Raw genomic sequence first — 20,534 nt, 5'->3', positions numbered from 1 at the left:
GTTTTGCTAGGAAGAAAGCATCTTTTTTGTTACTTAGTAAAAGTATGATTGGGAGTTACAGGAATGACTGTGGAAGAGGTTGAGTATGTTGAAAAATACCTTTGTTGTTCCTTTTGCTGTCAAGCTTTGCTATTTAATTTCACATTATACAAACTGCTTAAAAACAAAGGGTTAAAAGGTTCATTCAACAGAGTCCTATGGTCATGAAGTTCACAGGTCTCTAAACCTCAGTTGTCTGTGGATGGTCTCTAACCTTTTATGCTTTTACAGTTTACAGAGTTGACCTTCTCTATTGCATCCGATGTGGATGATGTGGTTATTGTCTCATATCTGCAAAGCACATTAAAGTTTAATGCACACGTTCATGAGATTTCTTTGATTGAATCCTCACCACTGGGAAAACACTGAGAAAGCATATTTCCCCTTTTACAAGTGAGAAAATATGAGACTCCGGGTAGCTAAGAAAATTGCCCAGTATCTTATAGCAAGGAAGTGACAGACATGGACACTAAATTCATTCCTTCTAATTTTAAAGTCTTATGCTTGACTTACTCCATTAAAGTAAGTGGTGGGAAGAGGGAAGTTTCCTCTTTCCTTTAGTACTTCCACCTCCTGTACCCTCACCTTTTCTTGGGAGTAGATCTTGATGATCAGAATCTGCTCACATTGCCTCTGGCTCATGTAACTTTGTCTTTGCATCAGACAGATACATGCCAAATGACAGTACACAAACAACCAACTTTGATGCCTATTAGATGCAGAATTTACCAGGTATCTGGGAGAAGAAAGGATATATAAAATTGAATTAGTCAGTCAAAATAGTTTATCAAGTGCCCATTACATGCTAGACATATGGTATCTGTCTTTTAGAATGTTTGGAGAAAACAGACTTTTATAAATGTATTGATCCACTCATCTTTCCATTCAATCATCAATTAGCTTAAATCGTTTAATTGCTAAATCATATAGTAGCCCCCTCCAAAACCAGATAAATAAAAGAAGAAAATAAAAAAAACCTCACCAAAGGAAACAAATAAAAACCCTCTGGGCCTAATTTATTCAAATTAGGACTAAAGATTGTCTATTTGAAAGCATATCAGCTCCCTTTACATTTTCTCCATCGCAGCAGGAATCAACTACTCATTCAGACGTTTATATCCACAATGTAATGTTAAGTTTGTATAATGACCAGAGCTAGAATTGCCTTGGTTTATTGGACTGCTTTCCTTGCATGCTTTTCTCCGATATTTCATGCCAATGAGTATAACTTCCCTCCAGTATATTTCAATTTTTCTTTTCATTCCTAAAGTGCACAATCTCGACAAACAGGAAAAGCTTTGACAGTAACTCTGAAAGGTTTTTTTTTTTTTTAAAAAAAAAAAAGCTTTTTAAAATTTACTGTTATTTCCAGGTATAGCTATCAGCCTGTACTAGTATACCTATTTGATGTAATTGAATTCTTAGAAAAAATAAAATATACTTCATAAAATGCTGGTGTAAAATCAACTGCAGCAAGCAGTTAAAAAAAAATCCATCAAAATTTACTAGCATGGAATTTTTAAAAATTTATTCCGTTTTTTATTAGATTTATATTTCAATTTTATGCTTTAATTTCTTATTAAGAGACTGCATAAAAATAAGTATGCAAAGGTCTTAGTTAAACAAATAGTGAACACAACTGTGTGAATGCATTATTGTAAAAATGAAATATTTGCCGAAAATCTAGGAGACAAATAGAAAGAGCTAACATTTACTGAGACCTTACTAACAACCAGACATAAAATACACATGCATTACTAATCCTCTTACCTTCCCAACATTTTTGTTGTTTTGTTTTGAGATGGAGTTTTGCTCTTGTCGCCCAGGCTGGAGTGCAATGGCATGGTCTCAGTTCAGTGCAACCTCTGCCTCCCAGCAGTTCTCCTGCCTCAGCCTCCCGAGTAGCTGGGATAACAGGCCTCTGCCCCTACACCCAGCTAATTTTTGTATTTTTAGTAGAGATGGGGTTTCATCATGTTGGCCAGGCTAGTTTAGAACTCCTGACCTCAGATTATCCGCCCACCTTGGCCTCCCAAAGTGCTGGGATTACAGGCGTGAGCCACCGTGCCCAGCCCAACTATTCTTTAAGACAGGCAGCACTGTTATCTCATTTTGCAGTCTGACCATTTTGGCATATGGAAATTATGGAATTCCTGCAAGGGCACTGAGCTAGTCCGTGCCAGAGCAGAGATTTGGGAATTCAAAGCCAGCTTGTCTGAATCTGGCTGTTACTATTGTTATCAAGCCGTCTTGGGTCTGTTGAGATTCACCAATCACCTAATTTGGAAAAGGCACTTTCATTTCTCCTTCCCTTAGCTTCTTTCTTCAACAAAGAATGAAACATTTAGGGACTATTTGAAACACATTAGATACAAAACTAAGCTACTAGCTTCTTTGTATCTACGGAAGTGTTGAAACAGGTTTTTCAAGAAGGAGTGAGTGAAATGTGAGAGTTGATGGGACCACTACACATGGCCAGGTTTAAAGACAAATAGAACAAAGTCAATTATTGGGCACAGAAGCAGCATATCTGTGCCCAAGTTAAATTAAAGTAATAAGGGATAGTGGAAAGTAGATGAAGTTTGAATTGAGGTACAGGTGGACTACAAAAGTAGTGTAGAAAGATAAACAGAAAAAAGAAAAAAGACAGGTGGGTGAAGACAACTGCACATATTGAAGAAGCTGAAAACAGTGGGTTAGTGGGCATAAGGATTACATTCCTCTAGGAAGAATTGGACTAAGGGAGAAGGTTGTTAACAGATAACCTTCTAATCCCCAATAGGAACTGGATTTCAACTCACCGTGACTTGGCTTCCATTATTTGATGCAGCAGGCCCCCTAAGAGCGGGTTCTCTCCTCCAGCATCTATCATTTTAAATTTCCTAAGAAATTATTTCCTGACTTCATTACTTGGCAGGTGTATTAGTTTCCTGTTGCTCCTGTAACAAAGTATCACAAAATTTGTGGCCTAAAACAGTCTAAATTTATTGTTTCCCAGTTCTGGAGTCCAGAAGTCCAAGATCAAGGTGTTAGGAGGGCTGATTTCTTCTGGAGATTCTGAAGGAGAATCTGTTCCAGGCCTCTCTCCTAGTCTCTGGTGGCTGTAGACGAACGGCCCTTGGTATTCCTTGGTTTGTAGATGTATCACTCCAATCTCTGGCTCTATCTTCACATGGCCTTCCCTCATTGTGTCTATATGTCTTTGTATATTCACACGATAGTATTCCTGTGTTTCTGTGTCTGTGTTCAAATTTTTCCCTTGTTAGGACACTAGTCATATTAAATTAATGCACAATGTAATGACCTCATATTAATTTAATCAAATCTGCAAAAACCCTACGTCCAAAGAAGATCACCTGTGCAGGTACTGTGGGTTAGGACTTCAACACGTGTTTTTGGGAGGACACGATTTGACTCCGGACAGTGGGGTGAGATCTGATGTTTCACTACCTGCTAGTTTTTCATATTTTACATCTGACAAAACCAAGTCTTAAGATATTCAAACATCAGGTTTTATTGGCATGATTTGATCCCAGGCCCAAGTCCTAATGAAATTTTTCTTAGTATACCATTCTGGAAAACTTCTTTTTAGCTAATGCTCATGGGGTCCCCTAAAAAGCCATGGTAAAAGATGTGGTTTAGGGAATGGGGCTAAGGAAGGTGAGAGTTGGGGTAACAATTATCTCTATTGGTATCAATGGTACTTTACACCACCTGGTACTGAGTAGACACCCAATATCTGTTTCATCAATGCAGAAAATCACACAAAGCATCAAGGACACTGATAGCAATGAAGGACTGCTTTTGATAATTCAAATATCTCACCAATAATTTTTGCACTCTCCTCCTGGTACACTTATCTGAAAATTGGCTTCCAGATTCAATTTCTCACTAGAGGTCTGCCTTCACTTCACCACTTAATAGAAAGCTCTACAGGATGCCTTACTTTTCTGTTCTAAAGCACTATCTTTAGAACAGAAGCTACAGAATAAAAGAGATCTGGTGTCAAACCCCAGCCCATTTCCTTGCTGGCTTTGTGATCTTGTGTAACATATATTAATCTTTCTTAACCTCGGCTTCTTCATCTATAAAGTAAAGACAAAGATAGCACCTGTGAGGATTAAATGAGCAAATCTAATGTAAAGTGTTAGAGAATAAAATCTGGTCAACAGAATGTGGTATGTTGTTATCATCATAAGTATTCCATGTACTTGACTTGATACATTGTATGTGATTTTACACATAATGTTCATAACATTTTTTGAGGTAGGTGCTACTTTTATCCCCATTTTGCCGACAGGAACTGACACAGAGGGGCTGAGGACCTAGGTTAAGCATTGATGGCTTCAGAGGAGTAGTGAAAGGGATGGGACAGGTCGGGCTTAGGCCTGTCTGACTCTAAAGACTTGTTTTTTAACCTCCTTATCCTAATATGTTGTATTATTTTAGGAAACCCAAAGAAATATGTTTTGGTTTAACACCAGACAGAAAACAGTCTGAATTTAACTTCACAGTGTTTGTTCAGATATTGACTTCTCAGATACAAGTAGAATAAAAACTAATAAATAAGCAAACAAACAAACAAGCCTGCTTTTCCTTAGTGGGAAGTGAACATGGCTAGAAACCATCTGCATCTCACTCCTACCTCAGCTCAACCCCTTCCCCATGACACTGTCAGGACTCTCATCGCCTCTCCTGGGTAAAACAATGGCCCTTTGGGTAACCACCAGCATGCAGGAACAGCAAGGTTCCAAATGGGATCCTGGCTAGTTTCAGTTACAAGGAGATTTTAAGCAATTCAACAAAGCATGATATACATACAGGGACCAAAAACAAGTGGGAAAAGTAGGGTGAAGAATCACTGGCAAACGAGTTACCAAATATGAACACAAGGGATATGTAAAAACAGTTATCCAAATCCAAAAGGAGCTGCAGAAACAAGGAGGGACCTCTGGAGGAAACCATTTGTGAATGGCTTTGATTTAGTTCCCCTGGTGTCCCCTCTGCAGCTCTGTAAAGTAGCAGACCTCAGAGTTTAGAATCAGATACCAATGCGTCAAGGGCATTCACAGGAACCTCAGTTCCAATAGCCAGCTGCTATGGTCTGAATGTCCCACAAAACGTCTGTGTTGGAAACTTATTCCCAATGCAACAGCATTGGGAGTTGGGTCCTAATAAGAAGTCTTTATGTCATGAGGCTTCCTTCCTCATGAATAGATATTGCCACAGTAGAAAGTGTTCATGGGAGTGGGTTCACTCTCTTCTACTCTTCTGCCATACAAGGACATAACTTTGGTCTCTGCCTGTCTTTTTACTTGGCACGTAAGCAGGCAGCAAGAAGGCCCTCACCAGACACCAGACACCACAGATGCTGGTGCCTTGATCTTGGACTTTCCAGACTCCAGAACTGTGACAGATAAATCCCTTTTCTTTATAAAGTTATCATCTGTTATGGCAGCCCAAAGCACACTATGACACCAGCTCTTCCCTACTCACTTGTCTGACCACCTCAGAGGGACAATCAACATGAGGTCAAATGCATTTACCTTGAGGATGCTACAAAACATAAACACTACCTACTGACATAGAATGTGTGAACCTACCTTCCCATAAGAAATTAAAGCATTTTGGTCTGCACTAAAAGTAGAATTCAATTATTATATGAAGACCTATGATGAAGGAATAAAAGAAGAGGTATGTAATGAATACGAGTCACAAGAGTACATTGGTGAACTTGGTTTCAATTATCCCAAGCATCAAGAGAGTTAGGGCTCTGAATTTTGTAAAAACTAGTTTGTTGCACATTTTAATGGAGGAGGTGATAAAGGCTGTAAATGTTCTGCATACTTAGTACTACTTACTTTAAAAAAACTTGAAATATAATTTTGTGTATTTAATATAGGTGGATGATTAAGTCAGGAAAAAATTTGAAAGAGGTTCTTTGATCTGCTTTTTCAGATTAAAGAATTTGGTAAATCAGATGACTAAACAACCAACAACTTTAAACCCTCAACTAAAATTTTATACTGTTATGACAGAGATATGGATTCACCAAACTTGATGCTGTAAAATGACAACATATATTTCAATTCTGCTGATTGGTTTCAGAAAGTAAAGCCACTCAGGAGAAAGCTGGACATGAGGATTGAACAGATGGTGACTTGAGACTGTAGCCAATTCCCATTGCTAAACTACCCTGAAGTCAATGGAATCACAGCTGTCAAAGAATTGTAGAGCTATTCAGTGGAAATGAAAACCTAATTGCAGAAACAATTCATAGGTTTGATGGGCATGAATCACACCTTATATTTTTGTGTCTGCCTTTAGGTTCCAACTCTATGGGTATATCTCAGTCATTTAGCATCTGCTCCATCTTTGAGACTGAGTTTCCAGAAGACCTGATTCAACCAGAAGCAAAAGACAGTGGCCAAGAAGATGGCACAGCATAAGAATTTGGGAAATGGATAAAAACATCCCAGAGACACACAACAATTAGTAACCATGTGAACAGATTCTGTAATATTGGGTCTGTTGGGCTCTGCGGGAAGGTATTCCCTTTGGAAATGACTGAAATGGAGATTTTGAACCACTTTCAATGATACAAGTTTGGGGTTAACATGGAGAAGGTGCTTCACAGAATACACCATGTTTCAATAACTGTATTCTTATTGAATTGTTCAAAATTGGCCAGTGACTAATATTAGGCCTCTAAGAACAAAATTCATTAGGTTTATTTAGCCTGTTTTTGTATTACTACTACAAAATCCAATAGTTTAAATAGCTAGCTGAATACTTTTGATGTTAAAGAGCAAAATTCCATGAAGATTTTAGAGCAAGAGAGCTACCGCTGAGAATAAACAATGCAGATTTGTGGTAAAGTGCAATGAATTTGTTGAACTGCCAAGGCTTCTGATCATCACTGTTGAAACAGTAATGCTGACTGCTATCTGAGCTTTCTCATTGCCAACTATTGAGAATGTCTGGATTATCCAGATGTTGCAACACAGTTGCGTTTTTGGCTTCACCACTCCCTCTGAGCTGTGATTCTGTTTTTTCTTATTGTTGATGTTCTTTGTTTTTAATATGAGGAATATTTGTGTATTATACTTCAGTTTTAGTTTCCTTAATCACAGACTAGACAAAAGAAAATTGGCTTCGTTTCCATTAGGAAACCACTTAGAAGCCATTATCAGAATTGTAGACATTACTGTGAACTATGTCCAGGTGTTGTCATGAACGTATGACATCCTAGAGTGGAAAAGCAACCTGGGTTTCAGAGACTGTTTTACTCCTTTATCTGGAATGTTGTTTTAGCTGCTATGGCTCCAACAGGGCGAGCATAGCATTTTATTTAATCTAAATATCTTTCTTCTTTTCTAAGTTATGAAAAGTCAATGACCACATTTCATCTCTAGCCTCTCGTGAGGTTTAAATTATACAAGGAAGAAATATTTACAACGTCAAATGCTGAAGATTGTTGGGAGTCAGAAGTGATTGTTCAGAATCAGTTTTAATGACAAGTCAGAAATTAGATGAAGAGATGAAATGCTAAGCCCCCAATGTGTTCTGAAAAGTTAAATAACCATCTTACATCAGTTGGTACCTTTTTGAAAGGATCGAGGAAGCATAAGTGATAAATTAATAAAAAGCACTTTTAAAAATCAACAAAAACATGGCAGGAAATGGAAGAAAAGAGAAGCAAGGGATTCATTCTAATACATATTAAGAACAAGCCAAAGTGCAGTATTTGCTTTAGGGTTTTACTGTTCATTGTGTCAAAACTGTCACAGATTTTAGATTTTTTTTTTTTTTAATGGGGAAAGTGAATGAGGCAGGTAGATAAGTAGAAAAAGTTCTGTGAAACTCTTTAGTACTGAAAATAAATAGTTGTACTTCTCTGTGACTGCAGTTAAAATTATTCAAAGCTCAGTATCCTAGTGGAAGAGTGGAAGTGAACTTCACATAGTTGTTCAACTGTCCTTTGAGTAGGCAAAAATTTCCACACATCATGTTTATTGATCATGATTTTTCTTTTCTTGAACTGTTGTTTTAAGATCAGTACACACTTTGCCTCTTACTTCTACAAAAAAGTGTAGGATCTCATGGTCCTGTGTATGTGCTCAATAAAGTCCATGATGAAGGAATCTTGTCTGTCTTTTGTTATACAGTCCAACAGAGAATAGAACCTGACACAGTGGAGTCGCAAAAAGCATGCGTCAAATGAATGAATAAAGAATCAACTCGCTTTATTCTATTTTTTCTAACTTTTTATTCTTCTCTTCTGTTTTTCTACTTACTAGTATTTTATCTTGTTTGTTTTATATGTAATTTTGAAATCCACCTCAAATCAAAAGGACAGGGAAGGAAATTTCAGATTTCAGGTAGCTATAAGGAATACTCCCAAGAACCATTGAGGGTAAGATGCAGGAGAAAGTCTGGGGTAGAATATGACTTTAGGTTTATAATCAAATAGACTTGCTTGTATTTTACCCCCAAATTACACAGACTTATAAACCTAGCCATTGCCATAAATAGGCAGCCACAGGTTCCTCCTGGAAAGAGCTGAGCTGATCCTTTTTAATTACTTCTCACATGTTCACCTCTTAAATAAGCTACTTCTCTTCTGCTGGTGTAATGGCTAATTTTATATGTCAACTTGACTGGGCTAAGGGATGTCCAGAAAGCTGATTAAACATTATTTCTGGGTACATCTGTGCAGGTGTTTCTGGAGAATGTTAGCATTTGAATCAGTAGATTGAGTAAAGAAGATCACCCTCTCCAATGTGGGTGGGCATCATTCAATTTCTTGAGGATCTAAATATCATAAATTCACTGTCTCTCTCTGAGATGGGACATCTATCTTCTTCTGCTCTCGCACCTCAGTGCTCTTGGTTCTTGGGCCTTCAGACTCAGACTGAATTATACCACTGGCTTTCATGTTTCCCCAACTTGCAGATAACAGATCATTGAAGTCTTAGTCTTCCTAATCTTGCAAGTGAATTCCTACAATAAGTCTTCTCTTACAGTTACATTTAATAAAATATTCTCTTATAGATATATGTGGAGTACTAATAACAAAAAGGATTCAGACTGATAGGAACACAGGACAGCAAAAAGATAAAGGAGATAAGATATAAATCTATCTTTTTCATGGTCCAGGACTTAGAGCCCTCCCACACAAATAACTCACAATCCTTCTGCACCTGACTTATCACCAGTCCCTCGGCTGATAGAAAAATACAAGTTAGCTCCTTCAACCTTGACATTATCAGTACTGCATATAGCCCTCTCCAGCACAAGCACCATCCTATAAAATTCCCAGCAAGCCTTTGTCTCCTTGCAGTCAGCTCCTCTCTTTCCTCCCTTGCTAGCCTGCCCCTTGCATCCTTGCAATGTATTTTCTCTATTGTTTTTATTTTTATTTTATTATTATTATTTTTTTATTATTATACTTTAAGTTCTAGGGTACATGTGCATAATGTGCAGGTTTCTTACATATGTATACTTGTGCCATGTTGGTGTGCTGCACCCATCAACTCGTCAGCACCTATCAACTCATCATTTACATCAGGTATAACTCCCAATGCAATCCTTCCCCCAACCCCCCTCCCCATAATAGGCCTCAGTGTGTGATGTTCCCCTTCCCGAGTCCAAGTGACCTCATTGTTCAGTTCCCACCTATGAGTGAGAACATGCAGTGTTTGGTTTTCTGTTCTTGCGATAGTTTGCTGAGAATGATGGTTTCCAGCTGCATCCATATCCCTACAAAGGACACAAACTCATCCTTTTTTATGGCTGCATAGTATTCCATGGTGCATATGTGCCACATTTTCTTAATCCAGTCTGTCACTGATGGACATTTGGGTTGATTCCAAGTCTTTGCTATTGTGAATAGTGCCACAATAAACATACGTGTGCATGTGTCTTTATAGCAGCATGATTTATAATCCTTTGGGTATATACCCAGTAATGGGATGGCTGGGTCATATGGTACATCTAGTTCTAGATCCTTGAGGAATCGCCATACTGTTTTCCATAATGGTTGAACTAGTTTACAGTCCCACCAACAGTGTAAAAGTGTTTCTGTTTCTCCACATCCTCTCCAGCACCTGTTGTTTTCTGACTTTTTAATGATTGCCATTCTAACTGGTGTGACATGGTATCTCATTGTGATTTTGATTTGCATTTCTCTGGTGGCCAGTGATGATGAGCATTTTTTCATGTGCCTGTTGGCTGTATGCATGTCTTCTTTTGAGAAATGTCTGTTCATATCCTTTGCCCACTTTTTGATGGGGTTGTTTGTTTTTTTCTTGTAAATTTGTTTGGGTTCTTTGTAGGTTCAGGATATTAGCCCTTTGTCAGATGAGTAGATTGCAAAAATTTTCTCCCATTCTGTAGGTTGCCTATTCACTCTGATGGTAGTTTCTTTTGCTGTGCAGAAGATCTTTAGTTTAATTAGATACCATTTGTCAATTTTGGCTTTTGTTGCCGTTGCTTTTGGTGTTTTAGACATGAAGTCCTTGCCCATGCCTATGTCCTGAATGGTATTACCTAGGTTTTCTTCTAGGGTTTTTATGGTATTAGGTTTAACGTTTAAGTCTGTAATCCATCTTGAATTAATTTTCATATAAGGAGTAAGGAAAGGATCCAGTTTCAGCTTTCTACTCATGGCTAGCCAATTTTCCCAGTACCATTTATTAAATAGGGAATCCTTTCCCCATTTCTTGTTTTTGTCAAGTTTGTCAAAGATCAGATGGCTGTAGATGTGTGGTATTATTTCTGAGGACTCTGTTCTGTTCCATTGGTCTATATCTCTGTTTTGGTACCAGTACCATGCTGTTTTGGTTACTGTAGCCTTGTAGTATAGTTTGAAGTCAGGTAGCGTGATGCCTCCAGCTTTGTTCTTTTGACTTAGGATTGTCTTGGCAATGTGGGCTCTTTTTTGGTTCCATATGAACTTTAAAGCAGATTTTTCCAATTCTGTGAAGAAACTCATTGGTAGCTTGATGGGGATGGCATTGAATCTATAAATTACCTTGGGCAGTATGGCCATTTTCACGATATTGATTCTTCCTATCCATGAGCATGGTATGTTCTTCCATTTCTTTGTATCCTCTTTCATTTCACTGAGCAGTGGTTTGTAGCTCTCCTTGAAGAGGTCCTTTACATCCCTGGTAAGTTGGATTCCTAAGTATTTTATTCTCTTTGAAGCAATTGTGAATGGAAGTTCATTCATGATTTGGCTCTCTGTTTGTCTGTTACTGATGTATAAGAATGCTTGTGATTTTTGCACATTGATTTTGTATCCTGAGACTTTGCTGAAGTTGCTTATCAGCTTAAGGAGATTTTGGGCTGAGATGATGGGGTTTTCTAAATATACAATCATGTCATCTACAAAGAGGGACAATTTGACTTCTTCTTTTCCTAACTGAATACCCTTGATTTCTTTCTCTTGCCTGATTGCCCTAGCCAGAACTTCTAACGCTATGTTAAATAAGAGTGGTGAGAGAGGGCATCCTTGTCTTGTGCCAGTTTTCAAAGGGAATGCTTCCAGTTTTTGCCCATTCAGTATGATATTGGCTGTGAGTTTGTCATAAATAGCTCTTATTATTTTGAGATACGTTCCATCAATACCGAATTTACTGAGAGTTTTTAGCACGAAGGGCTGTTGAATTCTGTCAAAGGCCTTTTCTGCATCTATTGAGATAATCATGTGGTTTTTTTCTTTGGTTCTGTTTATATGCTGGATTACATTTATTGATTTGCGAATGTTGAACCAGCCTTGCATCCCAGGGATGAAGCCCACTTGATCATGGTGGATAAGCTTTTTGATGTGCTGCTGGGTTCAGTTTGCCAGTATTTTATTGAGGATTTTTGCATCGATGTTCATCTTTATTTTTATTTTTGAGATGGAGTCTCTCTCTGTCGCCCAGGCTGGAGTGCAATGGTGTGATCTTGTCTCATTGCAAACTTCGCCTCCTGGGTTCAAGCGATTCTCCTACCTCAGCCTCCCAAGTAACTGGGCTTACAGGTGCCCACCACCACACCTGATCAAATTTTGTGTGTGTATTTTTTTCTTTTCAGTAGAGACAAGGTTTTGTCATGTTGACCAGGCTGGCCTTGAACTCCTGACCTCACGTGAGCTGGCCACCTTGGTCTCCCAAAGTGCTGGGATAACAGGCGTGAGCCATCATGCCTGGCCCTTGTAATGTATTTTCACAATTTCTCCAAAAAAATTATGTCTTTTTTTTTTTTTAATCTGCAACTGTCTTGGTAAATTCCTTTACTGCCCATGCCACAGGCTCCAGTTTGTTGCTACCTATGACAATGTATTTATAAGAGAAAACTTTGTTTCACTGGAGAAGGTTAAAGAAAGTTATTCTTCTCTCTAACTTCTCTATATTCATCAGAGAACCCTGATGAATATACCTGGGAGCAGGGAGAGCTAAAAGAGGTCAACCTTCTTTGGCTAGTATAAGTCCCTTCTTTTGGAAACCAAAGCTTTCATGGGAGTGAAAATTCTTCCAAAACAGGTATACAGAAAGAAATGGAGGAAGAGAGGGAAGAAAGAGAAAATCTTCCAGAAAATAAAAAGACAAAATCAAGTAATGATCTGATTATTCCATCAAGGTAGCTAGCATAAATGGCAAGCCCCTGCCCCTTCCCTAATTCCATTTCAGCAACTCCTTTCTTTCCCACAGGGACTTTGGGTTTCTGTCCCAGTGTCTTTATATTCTTTTCCTCTTCCTAGGACAAGTGACATTTAAAAATTATACCAAAAAGTGACAAGGATATCAAGTCTATCTATCATTTGCAGTTCAAACATTCATTATTCCAATATAGACATAATTACTAAACATCTTCAAGGTCATCAAGGTCAGATAAAATCTATGGTTATCACTGGGAATCTATTCTTGTGCACAAGCAAATTCTAAAACCTTTTTCTTTCTTTCAGATGCTTAAGGTGGGAATAGAAGCTGGAAACCTAGAATTATTTCAACTCAATCACCAGCCATTCACTGACTTTTTACCATGTATAAATCCTGATTGGCCTCAAAAGGAGTAATATTAAGTTTGATTCTTACATGTTTTTAAAAAAAGATATCCAAGATACAACTATCAAAAGATGGCCCAGGATCAACTGCCAGATTAGCTATATGTCCCACAGATAATGATAGAGAAGGGAACTTAAAAAACTACTTTCTTGTGCAAAACTTATACCTGTCACAAAATAAAGATAAGCCGGAGCACTAGAATTTATGAGACATTAAAAAGAGCTTATTATTTTCTAAAGCCTAAAAGTTTTTTTAAATTTTTTTATTTTTCTGAAAGATAAAAGAAAGTGAACATGTAAGGGTTAATCAAGAACCTGAGCAAACATTCAACAGATAGTATTCTTTACCAACTTCAAAGTTCATAAGAATATGTTTTTGCTAAGTAGTGAGAGGAGAAAATAAGAATTCAGTTAAACAACGAATAAAGATAACTGTAAGTTAGGAATAAACATACCAGAGGATACAAGAGTATTATGCTTCTTCAAATTTTGCTTCCAAGGTTTTCATTTTTCTGAAAATATAAACCAAGTTCAAGTAAATTAATATTTTTACAATTTTAATATTATTTTTCTTTTAAGAACTGATATTGAGTACTGAATTCCCTGAGACCTAGCCGTCCACACCTGGAAATTAGTTACTACTTAAAGCAAGAACTAATGGCTCCTAGGAGAAAATGCAGACAATAATGTCAACCAGCCTCTAGAGGGCTTACTACAAATCAAATCTAGTTAATGAAGACATACCACACATCACTCCAGGAAGCACTTGTTTTTAAAGGTGATATACAGGTATTTAAGAGACTTTTATTTGGAGAGACTCATGCCTGACTTGCTTTTCCAAATGACAAATGAGTCTTCACTAATCTTCAGACATAATTTGATATTTACAAGTCTTTCTTTCTTTCTTTCTTTCTTTCTTTCTTTCTTTCTTTCTTCTTTCTTTCTTCTCTCTTTTTGAAAAAATATCTATTGAGTGCTAGGTATTTCCAAATCTTAACTGGGGTTATTTACCATCTCTGGTGCCAACCAAGCTGTGAGTTCCTTGTGTGCCCATTATACCCAGCAACAGACACACAGTCTGGCATAGAAGCAGGCAACCAGGAAATGTGTGTTGCTTTGAATTGATCCTCTCTTTTAGTTCCAATGATGTTAGAAAATCTTCTCAGTACAGGATGAGGCTGACAATAATAAAAACTCATTTGACTTTTTTTGTAGCTTACAATAATTAACACACACTTTCATGCACATTATCTTAATGAAACCTTAAAACATTAGTGAGTGAGGCTTTATTATCATTTACACTGATGAGATGACTGAATCTAAGGGACTTAATATATTAAAGTAGAGATTCAAATTTAGTTCTTTTGATTTCAATTTCAATGACCTTTTCATTGACTCACTGCTGCTTCTGATTATACAGATAATGAAGTGAAAAATTAGTAACCTTTTAATAGTTGTCCGTCAGTGTGTAGAATTGTAGAACCTGAGACAGGGAAAAGGCATCAGACATGATTGCAGCTAATTAGTCAAAACGTTGGAAACTAGTTGACTTATGAAGGGAACTGGGAGGTGAGGCCTTAATGTATCAGCTCCTGGAGAGCTCCTTAAGCCAAATCGTTAAACTAATCAGGTGCCAGGAACAGAGATAAGACCCAAAAAGGAGAGCCATCTTCTTGGCTGACAAACTAAGAGAGGTGAAAAGACCACTAGGATGGTACCCAAGACACCGGATGAACTACGTTAGAGCTGAGCATAGAGTTTGATGTGAGAAACCATCATGGAGAAGCACAAGAGGAAGTGAACAAGATGGGATCTGGTAGACATGGTGTTAGCTCCAGTTGACTGGGTCTAACTGCAGAGGCCTAGTTTATTCCACACATACTGTTTCCATCTTGGTGCACTGGTCAAGACTTGTCCTCACTCTCATTCAAATGAGACAGGAGGAGAAAGAGGGAATATAAATTATTAACCTAAAAAATGATTTATTTTCTTTCTACTAATCAGCAGATGCATGGCAGTTAACATGGGAATCATGCCCTAGTAAATGTATGCTTTGATAAATGACCTATCTTCCTATTTGGAAATAAGCAGAGGTTGGTGTGGCTATATAGTGTTTTCCAGAGAAACAGAACCAAAAAGGGTGTGTGTGTGTGTTTGTTTATTTATATGTATGAACACATTTATTACAAGGAATTGACTCACATAATTATAGAGGCTAAGACCTAGTAAAGCTGATGATGTAGTTTCAGTTTGAGTCTGAGTCTGAAGGCAAGAGATGACCAATAGCCCAGGTCAAAGATAGTGAGGACTTTTATTCTATTTAAGTCTTCAACAGATTGGAGGGGGCCAACTCCCATTGAGAAGGGCAATCTACTCAAGTCTACTGATTTGAATGTTAATCTCATCCAGAAGTATCCACAGACATACCCAAATAATCTTTAACCAATGTCTGGGCACTTCGTGGCTCAGTCAAATGACACATAAAATTAACCATCACATGCTGTTTCTAGACAAAGCAGTGAGGGTGGCATTAAAGGCTGAAATGGATGAATGGTCACAGAGAGGAGAGGATGAGGCCCTGAAGGTGGGTGCCGGTATCTTGCAATTTTGCACTGGGGTTAGAGCTGTTGTTGAGAGCACTGGGAGGGCAATAAAACAGTGGTTAAGAACACGGACTGCCTGGGTTTGACTCTTGTTTCTAACACTCACAAGCTGCATGTTCTGAAAACCTTTTCTAACCCAATTTTTTCTTTTTTCTTTGTAAAGTTGTGATAATGTAGTACCTGCTTCCTGGGTTGTAAGTTTTAAAGTATTTAAATAATATATATGATTCACTCAGAGTTGTAAATCTCCAATAAATTTTGAATTTTTTATGGGAGAAAGATTTGGGGGGGGAAAGGCATTCTGGGAAAGTATAGTAACTTGCATCAGTATAAAACTAGATTGAATATCACATCTCTTAGGGCGAGGGTATTTCTTCAGAGGATGCTGGAAAAGTCTAAACTATACAATACATGAGTGAATTTTTGATACGCATCACTTGTTTACCTCTTCAACTTACTATTCCAAAGGAAGGAAGGTATCTGTTCTAATTTATCTATTAATTCAACAAATAGCTATTGAGCATCGACCCTATGCCATGGGATGTTCCAGGCATCAAGATACTGTAAGTTCCTGCCCACAGGGAGTGTCCATTCCAGTAAGACTCGCTTCAGTAGTTGTTAATGTTTATCTCTGTGCTTCCTGGTTGTTGTGCTTCTTTCACCGATGATTAGGAGGTAGAAATCCAGGCTAGGTAAGAACCCTGCAGAGATGACAGGAAAATGGCTAATTGGTTTCATTTGCTCTCTGCCTAGGTGGAAAGATCTTAGGCCTTTCCACACACTTGTTCCTTTCGACATTTTTCTTTTTTGAAAAACTGAGTTCCATTCTGGTTCTGACCGCACATCTAGAAACCAGCGGGGATGGATACCTGAGGAGGACCAGTATGCTCCACCAGTGAGCCGAGTCCAACCTTCTCTTAGTTGGAGTACACTTAGAGTAGGGCTGAGTCCTACTCTTTGTTTCTGGTGTACTGTCCTGAGAGCCCCCACTAGTCATAACATAAAATGGGACACTGCCTCCTCTGTCCCCATCAAATCTGTCCACTCCAACCCAGCTGTGCTCTTCTAGAATAACTGTCTCCTTGGACTCCTTATGGGACATCAGCAGAATATTCTATTCTTTAATAGTCATGTCTTTCTCCAACGGTTTTTGCCTTTCTTATTTTCTTGCTATATGCCATGCCTGGCACATTAGCAAAGACCTAATAAATATTTGTCAAATGAATTTGGGTGGTGTTCAAGATGATCTTAGAAAGTACGTGGTAAACAACTTATATTTCTATTTATCAATATTAATATTAATGTTGTAGGAAAGATATATAACTGGAATCAATAGATTAATGTCTTTTTAAAGACACTAAACATATAAACTGAAAGTATTAATATATATATGTTCATCTGTAATGATTGCAAAGTTTTCTTCTCTAGCATAGTAAAATCTAATACATCTTTTATTATTAAACATTTAACATTTTTAACTATTATGTAAAAACCTCAGGTAACATTATGGTAGCTACATCTTTTTAAACATCTTATTTATTTCAAATGATTTAATAAAAATGGAATTTTAAGGAAATAAATAAAGACATTTACAGTGGTATTAAACTGACCAAAGTTTGGGAAACATTGACCCAGTGGCTAATCACACAACCTCTGTAGTTTACCAGGATGGGTTTTAATCCTGATTTTGACATAAACCAATTGAATGGCCGTAGGAAAGGGTTTGACTCCTCTGGGCCTCAGTTTCCTCAGTTTAAAATGGGGCTACAACAGTATCTACCCCATAGAGTTGTTGTGATGAGTAAATGAAATACATAATCCATGCAAAATGCTAAACCCTCCGGCAATCAACTGAGACTTTTCAGTAAATGGCAATTATTATTAATCATTGCTCGAATAACATAACTAACATCTTCTCAATTCCTACTTGGCATTCTAAATGCTGTTGAATGGAAGGCTCAGGATGCTGTTTCATTCTCAAGGACTTGCACAAGAATTGGGATAGGCCTGGATGTGGAGGTGGATCCTACCAGGACACAAGCTTAGAGGAAGGAGAGGCCATAGACTGAGAAGAAACCAAGAGAAACTGAGGTCTGGGCAGAGGTCCCAAGGCTTAGCTAATGAGCACATCTCCTAGGCTGTTGAATGGGAAGACCAGAACCTCTTCTGAGACTCCCCCATGACTACTTTACTTTGGTAATTTATTTCAATTGGTACACTTGATCCCTTAAGAAAAAATGACCCTGCTTTTCTGAATGTTAAGTAGATGAGAGTTCAGTCCATATTCAATGCTAAGAAGCAGAAATTTTGCAGAGCAATAAAGAGACCACATACATAAATAAGATGAAATTTTGTTTAACCATAAAACCTGCAGTTGGTTAGTCATTACATTGTAATCTAACCTGATCTAAACAAGGCAGTGCACAGATGCCTTATAAGCTTTTTCTCTTCTACAGATATCTCATTACCATCCGCAGGAGCAGTTAAATATAGATATTTTGTTTTTATGGCCTTTATTTCTGAAACATAAAAGGTTTTATGTTTCTAATTCCTAGACAATTTTTCATGGTATTTCTGTTTATCTTGCATTCTATTTTCAAACCCTGTTTAGGAAAAAAATCAATGATTTCAGGAAAGTCTAAAGTGTTTTTCAATTATATTGTGGGAATTCTGGAACTAAGCGAGTGCTTTTCTGCCTCTGGTCTTAGACAATTGCTTTTCTCAACAGGAGTTAGTCTAGTTGGAATTTTAGTCTCCTGGTCTCTTTAAAAGTCTCTCTGGTTGCTCTTATTTCCTTTGTTTCACTATTGTTTATTGCACTGAGTTTTAATAAAGTTTACTTAGACTGGCTTTGGCAGCAATAAAGTCTTATTTAGTTGAAAGTTCCAACATAAGAGTTTTATGTTGCAGAAAAATAACATCCCTGCAGTCATGCTTCTGATGACCTTCACACAGATTTGAACAAAAGACTCTGAGAGAGAAAAACAGCAGAGGCAAACTTCATGCACATCCATCCACAGGCAGAGTGACTTTGTCCCACAGGCCCTCACACTTACAAGGGTTCTTGCTTAGTTTAATGCCCTGCTGTCCCTAATTTGAAATTCTTAATGATGTTTTCACGATCCCTTATGAAGCCATGGGCTGCCCCAGCCCCAAGCTTGTTGCCACACTATGCTCCACCTGCTTGGAAAGTCACCAGTTACATTTTCCCTTCCTGATCAACTCCTCACAGCTCAAGGGTAACTCTCTGTAAAACTTACTCTCCCTTCATTAGGCCAAGTTTGTCACTCCACATCTCTGTGTTCCCGTGACAACACATGCACCCCTTTAGAGATGCACTGTTTATTCTATACCATATGTGCACATGTGATTGCTATCTGTCCCAAGTATGAACTCTAGGCCAAAGAGTAGGTCTGCATTTATCTTTGTGTTTCTCTGGAATAGTGCCGGCTTCTTGTAGGATTCCTTAAATGTACCATAATGAGAAAAGTTTCAATAAGCATTCACAATCGGCTCCAGCAAGACGAAGCTTCTTCTTGCCCTTGGTACACTTCTCTATCTACAGAAGCTACAATTCTCCGTTTTTTTTTTTTTTTTTTTTTAAATAAATGTGGAACTCTTAATCCTCTTTTAACAGACAACTAAAAGGTCCTTTTTCTGAGAAGTTTTCTTTGAATGTAAAAGAAAGAAGGAATCACTTCCTCCTGTGTGGTCTCTCTGCACTTACCCCATTGTACTGTGAGTATTTGAAAATGTCTGTTTCCCCCACTTGACTGAGAGATCCTTGAAGCTCATGTTTTATTCATCTTTGTATCCCAAGCTCTGGCATGGTACCCAGCACAAAAAAAGCAGAATGAAGCAAGCAAGCAAGAAAAGGCAAAGGCAAAGAAACAAATCACACAGTTGCATGATCCCAAGATAATGATGTGATAGATGAAAATTCCAATTGAGCAATTCAGTTTTATTAGCTGACATGTCATGAGTTGCTAAGTACCTTTTTCTTTATACTTTATCAGTTGAAAGAGAAGTAGGGGTCCTCTAAGCTGGTTGATTGTTAGCACAAACTAGAATTTGCTGGCCATACTAGTTTCATGAGTCCAGCTAGATAAGAATCCACATCTTTTTCCAAGTACAAAAGAGAAGTCTTATACTTTAAGGTAAACACGCGGTTTCCTTAAAGGCTTACAGGCATACTGATTGCTATAGTTAACAAGATAAACAACACAACAAATCAATCTTACTGTCTCCCCAGTGTGATTTCCAAACCCAACTGTTCACAGACCTTCTTTTTTTGCAATTTATTTTCCTTCAGCTCATCTAGGTAAGTTAGTTTGCCCTGGGATGCTCCCTTTAATCCTAGCTGATGACATTTATGCAGCCCAAAGATTCTTCAGGCATCTGGGTTTTTACATGGTGGAAACAAGAAAAATTGTTCTCTGTAGTCCTGGGTCCTGTTTTGTGATTTCATTTCCCATTTCGTGCCATCACTTCTCTCAGTGGATTTACCTGACTTTAACCTTCAGTGGCACCAAAGTGAATTAGAATCTGACATGAAATGCCCCGTGGATCCCTACTCTTGTGTTCCCCATGCACTGTCACCTCACTACATGTGACTCCCGTCCTTTGTCTTAGGTTCCTCCTCTTAAAGAAAAGAAAATTTGATTAGCCTGGAGTTCACCAAGCTATGTTTCAGAATTTAGAATCTAAAAGCTCAGCTTTAGAATTGGCTGTGGCAGGTGTTAGGTAAAAATGGAGATCCACAGCATCATTTCAGACCAACGGACTGAGAATCTCCAGCACTGGGGCTCTGTACTATCCACCTCTAATAAGCTCCAGGC

The 20,534-nt window shown here is 38.0% G+C and overlaps 1 long non-coding RNA gene across 2 annotated transcripts in view; it reads left to right on the top strand.

Moving 5' to 3' along the window:
* The window catches only part of LOC103884229, a 48,943-nt gene extending 41,001 nt beyond the window's left edge, over positions 1-7,942 (top strand). For both annotated transcript variants that reach the window (XR_002521944.2, XR_646751.4), the window contains one exon: positions 6,367-7,942. This is a non-coding gene — a long non-coding RNA (uncharacterized LOC103884229). The remainder of the gene's footprint in view (positions 1-6,366) is intronic.
* The last annotated feature ends 12,592 nt before the right edge of the window (positions 7,943-20,534 follow it).

The sequence above is a fragment of the Papio anubis genome, chromosome 3 (assembly GCF_008728515.1).
Source record: "Papio anubis isolate 15944 chromosome 3, Panubis1.0, whole genome shotgun sequence".
NCBI lineage: Eukaryota > Metazoa > Chordata > Mammalia > Primates > Cercopithecidae > Papio > Papio anubis.
This window is presented reverse-complemented; position numbering and strand designations above follow the sequence as displayed.